The 15,272-nt window shown below is 38.7% G+C and overlaps 1 protein-coding gene across 17 annotated transcripts in view; it reads right to left on the minus strand.

The window, feature by feature from the left end:
- The window catches only part of NUMB (NUMB endocytic adaptor protein), a 190,642-nt gene that overhangs the window by 77,089 nt on the left and 98,281 nt on the right, over positions 1-15,272 (minus strand). For 3 of the 17 annotated variants that reach the window (XM_064571304.1, XM_064571299.1, XM_064571305.1), the window contains one exon: positions 5,586-5,716. The exons of 12 other annotated variants lie outside the window; for them this stretch is intronic. The gene's annotated coding sequence lies outside the window, so the exon portion shown is untranslated. The remainder of the gene's footprint in view (positions 1-5,585; positions 5,717-15,272) is intronic. 2 more of the 17 variants (XM_064571300.1, XM_064571306.1) reach the window with 1 other exon arrangement.

Raw genomic sequence — 15,272 nt, forward strand, 5'->3', positions numbered from 1 at the left:
CGAGTCTTTCAGGAAAACTGGTACAGCCACTGTGGAAAAAGAGTATGGAGTTTCCTTAAAAAGTTAAAAACAGAATAACCATATGATCTAGTAATTCCACTACTGGGTATTTACCCAAAGAAAACGAAAACACAAATTCAAAAAAACATATATGCACCCTTATGTTTACTGCATTATTTACCATAGCCAAGATAGGGAAGCAACCCAAGTGTCCATGAATAGATGAACGGATAAAGATGTGGTATATTTATACAATGGAATACACTTAGTCATAAAAAAGAATGAGATCTTACCATTTGCAACAACATGGACTCTACAGGATATAAAGCTAAGTGAAGTCAGTCAGTCAGAGAAACACAAATATCATATGATCTCACTCATATGTGGAATTTAAGAAAAAAAACAAACAAACAAAGAAAAAAGATGACAAACAAAAAAACCCACACTCTTAAATACAGAGAACAAACTGGTGGCTGCCAGAGGGGAGATGGTGGGGGGATGGATGAAACAGATAAAGGGATTAAGAGTACACTTATGATGGGGTGCCTTAGTCGGTTGAATGTCCGACTCTTGGATTCAGCTCAGGTCACAGTCTCGGGGTCGTGGGATTGAGACCCGCCCTCGGACTCCAAGCTCAGTGGGGAGTTTGCTTGGGATTCTCTCCCTCTCCCTTTCTCTCTCTCTCTAAAATATATAAATAAATCTTTTTTTTTTTTTTAAAGGAGCACACTTTTAATGAGCAACGAGTACGGTATGGAATTGCTGAGTCAGTATATTGTACCTGAAACTAATCTAACACTATATGCTAATTATATGTGAATAAAAAGTGTTTTGGAACTAGATAGAGGTGGTGGTTGTACAACACTGTGAATGTGCTAAATATCACTGAATTGTTCACTTAAAAAACAAAAAAGAAGAATGGACTGATGAGAACAAGAATGAAGGCAGGGAGACAATTAGGAGGCTACTATTAAGTAATCCTGTAGATGATGGTGAACTGGATCCAAATGGTTAATAGTAGAAGCTCCTGAATCTTGGGGCGCCTGGGTGGCTCAGTCATTAGGCGTCTGCCTTCAGCTCAGGTCATGACCCCAGGGTCCAGGGATCGAGCCCCACATCGGGCTCCTTGCTCAGCGGGAAGCCTGCTTCTCCCTCTCCCACTCCCCCTGCTGTGTTCCCTCTCTCACTGTCTCTGTCAAATAAATAAAATCTTTAAAAAAAAAAAAAAAAAAGAAGCTCCTGAATCTTATTTCCGTAACAGCTTTAGAAAATGCACATTCACTGATATAATCTGTTGAAATCACATTGAAACAATTTCAATGGGAGAGAGGTGTATGAGATTCTACTATTAATGCTGAAATTAAAGACAATATTCTAAAACAAAGTAACAGCTCAACTGTTTCAAATAGGAAGTCTTATCTACAATGATCAAAAAATCAGCTGAACTGTCACACTTTTCATGGTAATTAACCTCATGCTTGACAAAATAAACAAATTTCTTTAACACTGTCTAAGTATAAAGTAAATGAAGGATTACATGCACATAGAGTAATTTGCTCTACATAGGAAAGAACAAAGAACAAGAAGAGATATATAGATAGATAATAATAGATAGATAAATTATCAGGTATCCACTGTGTGAATGGTACTACAGTAGGAGTTTCATGTGCAAACTTACAGACTGTTAAGAGATAACTGTCCCTGGGGCACCTGGGTGGCTTAGTTGGTTAAGTGTCCAACTCTTGATCTCACCTCAGGTCTTGATCTTAGGGTTGTGAGTTCAAGCCCCATGTTGGCCCCACTGGGCGTGGAGCCCACTTGAAAAAAAATAAAAAGAAAGAAGAAGTAACTGTCCCTAACCACGGGAAGCCCGCATTAAAGGGAAGAGACAAATTAATTATAGGATCAGCTCCTAAATGCTCCCTATAAGACATCACAAATAGGGCGCCTGGGTGGCTCAGTTGGTTGAGCGACTGCCTTCGGCTCAGGTCATGATCCTGGAGTCCCGGGATCGAGTCCCGCATCGGGCTCCCTGCTCGGCAGGGAGTCTGCTTCTCCCTCTGACCCTCCCCCCTCTCATGCTCTCTCTCTCTATCTCGTTCTCTCTCTCAAATAAATAAATAAAAATCTTTAAAAAAAAAAAAAGACATCACAAATAAAAAATGGCAAAATAAAGCTCCAAATAAAGGAAAGCTTTCTAAATTGATTCTCTGTAAGAAAAACTTAACTGGTAAGCAAGCAAAGGTTCATCTGACTTGTTATACCCAACAATGAAGGAGGTTAAAATTCCCAAATGAATCATCTATGGCCAGTTCAGTCACATAAAGTATACCATCATTATGTCTTAAAACAAAATTCTCTAATACAGAAAAAAGAACAATAATTGTTTCACATGGTGAGCCACAAGCTGGAAATGGTCTTATCTATTGGAAAAACGTAATAAAACTAAAAAGACCAAGAATTAATGGCACAAAAGGTATAATTTCTAACAATGACTTATCAATATGGCATTATGTAGTTAGCTTTATGGTTATAAAGTTGGATTATTTTAATATAAAAAAGTTTTAATAAGAGCTATTGACCACTAACTCTATAACAATGCAAGAGTTTTTCTATAGTGGTTATTTACATTGGAATGAACTACACAGTAAGTCTGCAAAAGCCTCACTTTCTTAAAGTATGGGTTAAGGATTCTGGAAACTATATTTTATACATACACCCCAAATAAGACACTAATCTAACAAAAGAATTTCCTTTAATCTGTAAATGTTTGTAAAAAATCATCTGAAAATGAAAGACATGCCACAAATTAGGAGAATATATACCATATATAAACAAAATATTAGTATCCTAACATTTAAAGACTTCTAAAAAACAATAAGCAAATCAAATTATCAGTTTAAAATAGAGTATCAATGGAAAATGAGCAAAATATACTATAAGTATTTTACAAAGTTAGAGAAATGACCAATGAATACATGAAGAAAATGCTCAACCTCAGTAGTAATCAGGAACATGCCAATCAAAACACCCTATGTCATTTTACCTCTATCAGTTTAACAAATATTAAAGAATCAAACAATAAGATATGGGACAACAGGCATTCATTCTTATTCCCTTAATAGGAGCATAAATTGGTGCAACCATTTTGAAAACTAATTTGGCATTGCGTAGGAAAGTTGAAGACACACATACCCTTACAACTCAGCAATTCCACTTCTAGGTATATATCCCTGAGAAACTCTTACACATGTGCACAGAAAGGTGTACAACATAATGTCTGTGTAGCATTGTTTGTGGTTAGTAACAGTAAAAGAATAACACTAGAATCTAATTATCCATTCACAGAAGAAATACAGAATATTCACACACTGGAATACTACCCAGAAGTAAAAATGATACCTCAATGAAAAATAAATCTCAGGGGCGCCTGGGTGGCTCAGTCAGTTAAGTGTCTGCCTTCGGCTCAGGTCATGATCCCAGGGTCCTGGGACTGAGCCCTGAGTTGGGCTCCCTGCTCAGCAGGGAGTCTGCTTCCTCTCTCCCTCTGCCCTCCCCCTGCTTCTGCTCTCTCTCTCTCTCTTTCTCTGTGTCAAATAAATAAATAAAATGTTTTAAAAAATAATAAATTAATCAAGAGAGAAAGAAGTAAAAATGAATGATTTACAGAATATAACATGGATGAATCTCACAATGTTGAAGAAGGATGTTATGATTCCTTTATATAGATATTAACAACTAACACTCAAACAATACTGCCTGTGTAATAGGCACCGTACACTGTGCTCTCTGCATATAATGATTCATTTAATCCTTATAACAGCCTTATCAGGTAAATTCTGTTTTTTTCAAATTTTCTTTCTTTCTTTATTTGAGAGAGAGAGAGAGAGAAAGAAAGACGGGAGATGCAGAGGGGGAGGTTGAGGGACAAGCAGACTCCATGCTGAGCACAGAGCCCGACATAGGGTTGGATCCCATAACCCTGAGATCATGACCTGAGCCAAAACCAAGAGTCGGACACTCAACCAACTGAGCCACCCAGGCGCCCCAGGTGAATTCTATTTTTAATCTCTATTACCCATACATGAAGAAACAGGCATGGAGAAGTAATACGCCCTAATCACATGATGGCATAACCACCTGTCATGAGAATCTGTGCTCTTAGACCCCTGACATTACACTGCCTCTCAAAAATACGCAAAACTAAACAACATCTAGGGATACATACATAATTACCAAAACTATAAAGAAAATACAAACATAATTAAGAGCAGTGTTACTGAGGGAAAAGTAAAAGGCACGTAATTGGGAAAGGTTCACATGGGGACTTCAAAGTTTCAATAATGTTCTAATTCTTTTTTTTTTTTTAATTCCAGTATAGTTAACATACAGTATTATATGAGTTTCTGGTGTACAATTAGTGATTCGACAATTCTATATATTACTTAGCGATTATCATAAGTATACTCTTACTTCCCTTCTCCTATTTCACCCATCCCACCACCTACCATCCCTCTGGTAACCATCAACTTGATCTCTATAGTTAAGTCTATTATTTTTGTTTTTGTCTCCTTTTTAATGTTCATTTCTTTTGTTTTTTCTTTTTTTTTTCCACCAGTGAGATCATATGGTATTTGTCTTTCTCTGATGGAATTATTTCACTTAGCATTATACCCTCTAGATCCATCCACATTGTTGCAAATGGCAAGATTCCATTTGTTTTCCTAGCTGAGTAATATTCCATTGTATAAAACACTACACCTTCTTTATCCATTCACCTATCGATGGACACTTGGGCTGCTTCCATAATTTGAATACTGTAGAAAATGCTGCAATGAAGATAGGGCTGCATGTATCCCTCTGAATTAGTATTTTTGTATTCTTTGGGTAGTAAATACCTAGTAGTCCAATTGCTGGATAACAGGGTAATTCTATTTTTTAATTTTCTGAGGAACCTCCATACTGTTTTCCAGAGTGGCTGCATCAGTTGCATTCCTACCAACACTGCAAAAGGGTTCCCCTTTTTCCACATCCTTGCCAACACCAGTTGTTCCTTGTGTTGATTTTAGCCAGTCTGACAGGTGTGAGGTGATCTTTGTGATTTTGATTTGCATTTTCCTCATGATGAGTGACGTTGATCATCCTTTCATGTGTCTGTTGGCCATCTGTGTATTTTCGTTGGAGAAATGTCTGTTCATGTCTTCTGCCCATTTCTTAATTGGATTATTTGTTTTTTGGGGTGTTGAGTTGTATATAAGTTTTTTTTTTTGAAGATTTATTTATTTGAGAAAGAGAGAGTGTGAGAGCGTGTGCATGTGCACAAGCTGGAGGAGGGGCAGAGGAAGGAGAGAATCCTCAAGCAGACTCTGCTAAGAATGGAGCCTGACATGCGGCTCAATCCCAGGACCCTGTGATCATGACCTGAGCCAATATCAAGAGTCAGACACTCAACTGACTGAGCCACCCAGGCTCCTCATGGGTTTTCTATTCTGTTCCATTGATCTATGTGTCTATTTTTGTGCCAGATGATACCAGTTTGATTACTACAGCTTTGTAGCATATCTTGAAATCTAGGTTTCTGATACCTTCAGTTTTGTTCTTCTTCTTCAAGACTGCTTTGGCTGGGGGGCGGAGCAAGATGGCAGAGGAGTAGGAGACCTGGATTTCGTCTGGTCTCAGGAATTCAGCTGGATAGGGATCAAACCATTCTGAACACCTACAAAACTCAACAGGAGATTGAAGAAAAGAATAGCAACAACTCTCTGAACAGAAAAGCGACCACTTTCTGGAAGGTAGGACATGCAGAGAAGTGAATCCGAGGTGATATTCGGGAGGACAGACAGCGGGGGAGGGGGCCTCCACTGGCCGCTTCTGGCAAGTGATATAGCAGCGGAGCACAAAATCGGAACTTTTATAAGTCGGCTCTGCTGAGGGGCATCGCTCCAGTAGCTAAGCAGGGGGTGGAATCCTCGTGGGACAGTGTGGTCTCAGGACCCTCGGGGTCACAGAAAGATTGGGGGTGCCTGAGTGCGGCAGAGCTCCCAGGTATCTGAGCGGGGAAGCCAGCTGCAGAGATGGAGCCGAGGAGAGGGCTCTCAGCTCAGGGTTGCCATAAACTGTGATCTGTGGCACAGTCGGGCCACTGCTCCTCCAGCAGGGACCCAGCAGGAGGCAGATCTGGGGAGACTCCCCTTCCTCCCCCGGGGGGAGTGGTGTGGGAGCGCACCACAGGGATCTGCTGGGTTTGGAGACTCCACACCGAGTCCGGTGCCAGAGATAGAAATGCTCAGTCACAGGCTGGGTGAGCACGGAGTGCGGCCGGAGACCGGGGAGACGGGAGTGATTGACTGCTTTTCTCTGGGGGCACACTGAGGAATGGGGGCCCGAGTTCTTGGCTCCTCCGGGGCGGAGACTGGGAGGCCACCATTTCACTCTTGTCCTCCAAAGGTGTACGGAGAGCTTGCAGGGAACAAAAGCTCCCGAGAGCAAACCCGAGCAGATTACTTAGCCTGGAATGGGCAAGGGCGGGGCAATTCTGCCTCTGGCAAAGACATTTGGGAACCACGGCAACAGGCCCCTCCCCCAGAAGATCAGCGAGAACAGCCAGCCAAGACCAAGTTTACCGATCAACAAGAACGGCAGAACTCCAGTGCTTGGGGAAAAATGCACATAGAATCCATGGCTTTTTTACCATGATTCTTTAGTCTTTCAAAGTTAATTTTTTTTAACTGTCTCTCTTTTTTTTTAATTTTTCTTTTTCCCTTTTTCAACCAACATCTTATCAATACCTTTTTTTAAAAAACATTTTTATTTTTCATTTTTAGAGTCATATTCTATCCCTTCATAGTAGTTACCCTTATTTTTGGCATATATATATATATATATAAGTTGTTCTCTCTTTAAAATTTTGAGATAGTTTCTTCTAACAGATCAAAATATACCCTAAATCTCTAGTGTATGGTTTTGTTCTACTCTCCTGCCTGATCACATTCTCTCCCTTTTTTTTTTCTTTTTTTTTTAATCCTCTTCTTTCTTTTTTCAAACAACTTCTTATCAATTCCTTTTATAAAATTTTTTATAATTTTCATTTTTACAGTCATATTCCATCCCTTCATCATATCAACCCTTATTTTTGTACATACATAAGTTTTTCTTTCTTTAAAATTTTGGGAGGCACTTCCTTCTAACAGACCAAAATACACCCAAAATCTAGTGTGTGGCACTGATCTATGCACCACCATGATCATATCTGATCATATTCTGTTTTTTTTTGTTTTGTTCCATTTCTGTTTCTGTTTCTTTTTCTTTCTTCTTTCTTTCTCTTTCTTTTCCCCCAGTTTCAGGTCTTTTCTGATTTGTTTAGAGTATATTTTCTGGGGATGTTGGTACCCTGTTAGAATTTTGTTCTCTCATTCATCTATTCTCCTCTGGACAAAATGACAAGACGGAAAAAATCACCTCAACAAAAAGAACAAGAGGCAGTACCAACTGCCAGGGACCTACTCAATACGGACATTAGTACGATGTCGGATCTAGAGTTCAGAATCATCACTTTAAAGATACTAGCGGGGCTTGAAAAAAGCATGGAAGTTATTAGAGAAACCCTTTCTGGAGAAATAAAAGAACTAAAATCTAACCAAGTCGAAATCAAAAAGGCTATTAATGAGGTGCAATAAAAAATGGGGGCGCTAACTGCTAGGATAAATGAGGCAGAAGAGAGAATCAGTGATATAGAAGACCAAATGATGGAAAATAAAGAAGCTGAGAAAAAGAGAGATAAACAACTACTGGATCGTGAGAGATAAGCGATACCGTAAGACGAAACATTAGAATAATTGGGATCCCAGAAGAAGAAGAAAGAGAGAGAGGGGCAGAAGGTATATTGGAGCAAATTATAGCAGAGAACTTCCCTAATTTGGGGAAGGAAACAGGCATCAAAATCCAGGAAGCACAGAGAACCCCTCTCAAAATCAATAAAAATAGGTCAACACCCCGACACCTAATAGTAAAACTTACGAGTCTCAGAGACAAAGAGAAAATCCTGAAAGCAGCTCAGGAGAAGAGATATGTAACCTACAATGGCAGAAACATTACATTGGCAACAGACCTATCCACAGAGACCTGGCAGGCCAGAAAAGACTGGCATGATATATTCAGAGCACTAAATGAGAAAAATATGCAGCCAAGAATACTATATCCAGCTAGGCTGTCATTGAAAATAGAAGGAGAGATAAAAAGCTTCCAGGACAAACAAAAACTAAAGGAATTTGCAAACACGAAACCAGCCCTACAAGAAATCTTGAAAGGAGTCCTCTAAGCAAACAGAGAGCCTAAAAGCAACACAGACCAGGAACAGAGACAATATACAGTAACAGTCACCTTACAGGCAATACAATGGCACTAAATTCATATCTTTCAATAGTTACCCTGAATGTAAATGGGCTAAATGCCCCAATCAAAGGACACAGGCTATCAGATTGGATTAAAAAACAAGACCCATCGATATGCTGTCTGCAAGAAACTCATTTTAGAACCAAAGACACCCCCAGATTGAAAGCGAAGGGGTGGAAAACCATTTACCATGCTAATGGACACCAAAAGAAAGCTGGGGTGGCAATCCTTATATCAGACAAATTAGACAAAGACTGTAATAAGAGATGAGGAAGGACACTTCCTCATCTACTTAAGGGTCTATCCTACTTAAAGGGTCTATCCTACAAGAAGATCTAACAATTGTAAATATCTATGCCCCTAACATGGGAGCAGCTAATTATATAAGGCAATTAATAACAGAAGCAAAGAAACACATTGACAACAATACAGTAATAGTGGGGGACTTTAACACCCCCCTCACTGAAATGGACAGATCATCTAAGCAAAAGATTAACAAGGAAATAAAGACTTTAAATGACACACTGGACCAAATGGACTTCATAGACATATTCAGAACATTCCATTCCAAAGCAATGGAATACACATTCTTCTCTAGTGCCCATGGAACATTCTCCAGAATCAATCACATCCTAGGTCATAAATCAGGTCTCAACCGGTACCAAAAGATTGGGATCATTCCCTGCACATTTTCAGACCACAATGCTTTGAAACTAGAACTCAATCACAAGAGGAAAGTTGGAAAGAACTCAAATACATGGAGGCTAAAGAGCATCCTACGAAAGAATGCATGGGTCAACCAGGAAATTAAAGAAGAATTTAAAAAATTCATGGAAACCAATGAAAATGAAAACACAACTGTTCAAAATCTAATCTGTCCTAAGAGGAAAGTATATAGCAATACAAGTCTTTCTCAAGAAACAAGAAAGGTCTCAAGTACAAAACCTAACCCTCCACCTAAAGAAGCTGGAGAAAGAACAGCAAATAAAGCCTAAACCCAGCAGGAGAAGACAAATAATAAAGATCAGAGCAGAAATCAATGAAATAGAAACCAAAACAGTAGAACAGATCGACGAAACTAGGAGCTGGTTCTTTGAAAGAATTAACAAGATTGATAAACCCCTGGCCAGACTTATCAAAAAGAAAAATGACCCAAATCAACAAAATCATGAATGAAAGAGGAGAGATCACAACCAACACCAAAGAAATACAAACAATTATAAGAACATATTATGAGCAACTCTATGCCAGCACATTAGATAACCTGGAAGAAATGGATGCATTCCTAGAGATGTATCAATACCAAAACTGAACCAGGAAGAAACAGAAAACCTGAACAGACCTATAACCACTAAGGAAATTGAAGCAGTCATCAAAAATCTCCCAACAAAAGCCCAGGGCCAGATGGCTTCCCAAATTCTACCAAACATTTAAAGAAGAATTAATACCTATTCTTCTGAAATTGTTCCAAAAAATAGAAATGGAAGGAAAACTTCCAAACTCGTTTTATGAGGCCACCATTACCTTGATCCGAAAACCAGAAAAAGACCCCATCAAAAAGGAGAATTACAGACCAATATCCTTGATGAAAATGGATGCAAAAACTCTCACCAAAATACTAGCCAATAGATCCAACAGTACATTAAAAGGATTATTCACCACGACCAAGTGGGATTTATCCCTGGGCTGCAAGGTTGGTTCAACATCTGCAAATCGATCAACGTGATACAATACATTAACAAAAGAAAGAACAAGAATCATATGAGACTCTCAATAGATGCAGAAAAAGCATTTGACAAAGTACAGCATCCTTTCATGATCAAAACTCTTCAGAGTATAGGGATAGAGGGTACATACCTCAATATCATAAAAGCCATCTATGAAAAACCTACAGCAAATATCATTCTCAATGGGGAAAAACTGAGAGCTTTCCCCCTAAGGTCAGGAACACGGCAGGGATGTCCACTCTCACCACTGCTACTCAACATAGTATTAGAAGTCCTAGCCACGGGTGCCTGGGTGGCTCAGTTGGTAAAACGACCGCCTTCGGCTCAGGTCATGATCCTGGAGTCCCAGGATCGAGTCCCACATCAGGCTCCCTGCTTGGCAGGGAGTCTGCTTCTCCCTCTGACCCTCCCCCACTCATGCTCTCTCTATCTCATTCTCTCTCTCAAATAAATAAAATCTTAAAAAAAAAAAAAAAAAAGAAGTCCTAGCCACAGCAATCAGACACAAAAAGAAATAAAAGCCATCCAAATCGGCAAAGAAGAAGTCAAACTCTCTCTCTTTGCAGATGATATGATACTTTATGTGGAAAACCCAAAAGACTCCACCCCAAAACTGCTAGAACTCATACAGGAATTCAGTAAAGTGGCAGGATATAAAATCAATGCACAGAAATCAGTGGCATTCCCATATACCAACAACAAGAGAGAAGAAAGAGAAATTAAGGAGTCAATCCCATTTACAATTGCACCCAAAACCATGAGATACCTAGGAATAAATCTAACCAAAGAGGCAAAGGATCTGTACTCAGAAAACTATAAAATACTCATGAAAGAAATTGAGGAAGACACAAAGAAATGGAAAAATGTTCCATGCTCATGGATTGGAAGAACAAATATTGTGAAGATGTCAATGCTACCTAGAGCAATCTACACATTCAATGCAATCCCCATCAAAATACCATCCACTTTTTTCAAAGAAATGGAACAAATAACCCTAAAATTTGTATGGAACCAGAAAAGACCCCGAATAGCCAGAGGAATGTTGAAAAAGAAAAGCAAAGCTGGCGGCATCATAACTCCGGACTTCCAGCTCTATTACAAAGCTGTCATCGTCAAGACAGTATGGTGCTGGCACAAAAACAGACACATAGATCAATGGAACAGAATAGAGAGCCCAGAAATGGACCCTCAACTCTACGGTCAACTCATCTTCGACAAAGCAGGAAAGAATGTCCAATGGAAAAAAGACAAGTCTCTTCAAGAAATGGTGTTGGGAAAATTGGACAGCCACATGCAGAAGAATGAAACTGGACCACTTCCTTACACCACACACAAAAACAGACTCCAAATGGTTGAAAGACCTCAATGTGTGACAGGAGTCCATCAAAATCCTAAAGGAGGACACAGGCAGCAACCTCTTCGACCTCAGCCGCAGCAACTTCTTCCTAGAAACATCGCCAATGGCAAGGGAAACAAGGGCAGAAATGTACTGGGACTTCAAGATAAAAAGCTTTCGCACAGCAAAAGAAACAGTCAACAAAACCAAAAGACAACCACAGAATGGGAGAAGATATTTGCAAATGACATATCAGATAAAGGGCTAGTATCTAAAATCTATAAAGAACTTATCAAACTCAACACCCAAAAAACAAATAATCCAATCAAGAAATGGGCAGAAGACATGAACAGACATTTTTCCAAAGAAGACACCCAAATAGCCAACAGACACATGAAGAAGTGCTCAACATTGCTCGGCATCAGGGAAATCCAAATCAAAACCTCAATGAGATAGCACCTCACACCAGTCAGAATGGCTAAAATTAACAAGTCAGGAAACGACAGATGTTGGCGGGGATGCGGAGAAAGGGGAACCCTCCTACACTGTTGGTGGGAATGCAAGCTGGTGCAGCCACTCTGGAAAACAGTATGGAGGTTCCTCAAAAAGTTGAAAATAGAGCTACATATGAGATCTAGCAATTGCACTACTGGGTATTTACCCCAAAGATACAAATGTAGGGATCCGAAGGGGTACGTGCACCCTGATGTTTATAGCAGCAATGTCCACAATAGCCAAACTGTGGAAAGAGCCAAGATGTCCACTGACAGATGAATGGTTAAAGAAGATGTGGTATATATATATATATATATATTTTGTTTATTTTTATATATACATATACACACACACACACACACACACACACAATGGAATATTATGCAGCCATCAAAAGGAATGAGATCTTGCCATCTGCAACGATGTGGATAGAACTGGAGGGTGTTATGCTGAGCGAAATAAGTCAATCAGAGAAAGACATGTATCATATGACCTCACTGATATGAGGAATTCTTAATCAGGAAACAAACTGAGGGTTGCTGGAGTGGGGGGTGGGGTGGGAGGGATGGGGTGGCTGGGTGATAAGACACTGGGGAGGGTATGTGTTATGGTGAGCGCTGTGAATTGTGCAAGACTGTTGAATCACAGATCTTTACCTCTGAAACAAATAATGCAATACATGTTAAGGAAAAAAAAAAAAAGAAGAAGAAGATAGCAGGAGGGGAAGAATGAGGGGGGGAAATTGGAGGGGTAGACAAACCATGAGAGACGATGGACTCTGAAAAACAAACTGAGGGTTCTAGAGGGGAGAGGGGTGGAGGATGGGTTAGCATGGTCATGGGTATTAAGGAGGGCATGTACTGCATGGAGCACTGGGTGTTATACACAAACAATGAATCATGGAACACTACATCAAAAACTAATGATGTAATGTATGGTGATTAACATAACAATAAACAATTAAAAAAAAAAAGACTGCTTTGGCTATTCAGGGTCTTCTGTGGCTCCATACAAATTTTAGGATTATTTGTTCTAGTTCTGTCAAAAATGCTGTTGGTATTTTGATAGGGATTGCATCAAATCTGTAGGTTGCTTTGGGTAGTGTGGCCATTTTAACAATATTTGTTCTTGTAACCTGTGAGCATGGAATACCTTTCTGTTGCATTGTGTCATCTTCAATTTCTTTCATCAGTGTATTTAAACTTTTCAGAGTACTGGTCTTTCATGTCCTCAGTTAAGTTTATTCCTAGGTATTTTATTATTTTTAATGTAATTCTAAATGGGACTGTTTTCTTAATTTCTCTTTCTGCTGCTTCATTATTAGTGTATAGAAATGCAAAGGACTTCTGCATATTGATTTTGTATCCCATGACCCTACTGAATTCATTTATCAGTTCCAGTAGTTTTTTGGTGGAATCTTTAATTTTCTATATGTAGAATCATGTCATCTGCAAAGAGTGAAAGTTTTACTTCTTCCTTACCAATTTGGATGCCTTTTATTTCTTCTTCTTGTCTCATTGTTGTGGCTAGGACTTCCAATACTGTGTTGAATAAAAGTGGTGAGAGTGCACATCCTTGTCTTGTTCCTGATCTTAAGGGAAAAACTCAGTTTTCCACCATTGAGCATGATGCTGGCTCTGGGTTTTTCCATATATGGCCTCTTATATGCTGAGGTATGTTCCCTCTAAACCTGCTTTGTTGAGAGTTTTTATCATGAATGGATGTTGTGCTTTGTCAAGTGCTTTTTCTGCATCTATTGAAATGATCATTTTTTTAATCCTTTCTCTTGTTGATGTATCATGTTGATTGATTTGCGAATACTGAAGGACCCCTGCATCCCAGGAATAAATCCAACTTGATCGTGGTGAATGATTTTTTCATGTATTGTTGTATTCAGTTGGATTTGCTAATATTTTGTTGAGGATTATTGCGTCTATGTTCATGAGAGATATTGGCCTATAGTTCTTTTTGCAGTGTCTTTATCTGGTTTTGGTATCAGAGTAATGCTGGCTTCACAGAATGAATTTGGAAGCTTTCCCTCCTCTTCTGTGTTGTGGAATAGTTTGAGAAGAATAGGTATTAACTCCTCTTTAACTGTTTGGTAGAATTCACCCGTGAAGTTGTCTGGTCCTGGACTTTTTTTTCTTGGGAGTATTTTATTACTGATTCAATTTCATTGCTGGCAATTGGTCTGTTCAAACTTTCTATTTCTTCCTGATTCAGTATTGGGAGGTTATATGTATCAGGAATTTATCCATCCCTTTTAGGTATTCCAATTTGTTTGCATATAATTTTTTATAATATTCTCTCACAGTCCTTTGTATTTCTGTGTTATTGTTATTTCTCCTTTTTCATTTCTGATTTTGTTTAAGTACCCCCCCCCCCTTTTTTTCTGATGAGTCTGGCTGAAGGTTTATCAATTTTGTTGATCTTTTTGAAGAATCAGCTCCTGGTTTCATTGATCTGTTCTGTTGTTTTTTTTTTTTAGTTTCTATTTCATTCATTTCTGCTTTAATCTTTATTATTTCCTTCCTTCTACTGGCTTTGAGTTTCATTTGTTCTTTTTCTAGCTCTTTAAGATATAAGGTTAGGTTGTTTGAGATTTTTCTTGCTTCTTGAGGTAGGTCTATATTGCTATAAACTTCCCTCTTAAAACAGCTTTTGCTGCATCGCAAAGATTTTGGACCATCGTGTTTTTGTTTTCATTTGTCTCCATGTCTTTTTTTATTTCCTCCTTGACTTCTTGGTTGACCCATTCAGTGTTTAGTAGCATGTTATTTAACCTCCATGTATCTGTATTTTTTTCCAGATTTTTTTTTTTTGGTTGATTTCTAGTTCCATAGCACTGTGGTCAGAAAAGACACATGGTATGACTTCAGCTTTTTTAATTTGTTGAGACTTGTTTTGTGGCCTAATATGTGATATATTCTGGAGAATGTTCCATGTGCACTTCAAAAGAATATGTTTTCTGTTCTTTTAGGATAGAATGTTCTGAATATACCTGTCAATTCCATCTGGTCCAATGTGTCATTCAAAGCCACTGTTTTCTTATTGATTTTCTGTTTGGATGATCTATCCATTGATGTAAGTTGAGTGTTAAAGTCCCCTACTATTATTGTATTACTACTGATTACTTCCTTTATATTTGTTATTAGCTGCTTTATGTATTTGAGTGCTCTCATAAATACTTAAAATTGTTATATCTTCTTGTTGGATTATTCCCCTTATGATTATGTAGTGTTCTTCTCTGTCTCTTGCTATATTCTTTAAGATTTTTTTTTTTATTATTTGAGGAGAGAGAGAGAGAGAGAGAGAGAATGAGC

The sequence above is a fragment of the Mirounga angustirostris genome, unplaced genomic scaffold (genome assembly GCF_029215605.1).
Source record: "Mirounga angustirostris isolate CCGP_5_RB_7025 unplaced genomic scaffold, mMirAng1.0.hap1 SCAF_9, whole genome shotgun sequence".
Lineage (NCBI taxonomy): Eukaryota > Metazoa > Chordata > Mammalia > Carnivora > Phocidae > Mirounga > Mirounga angustirostris.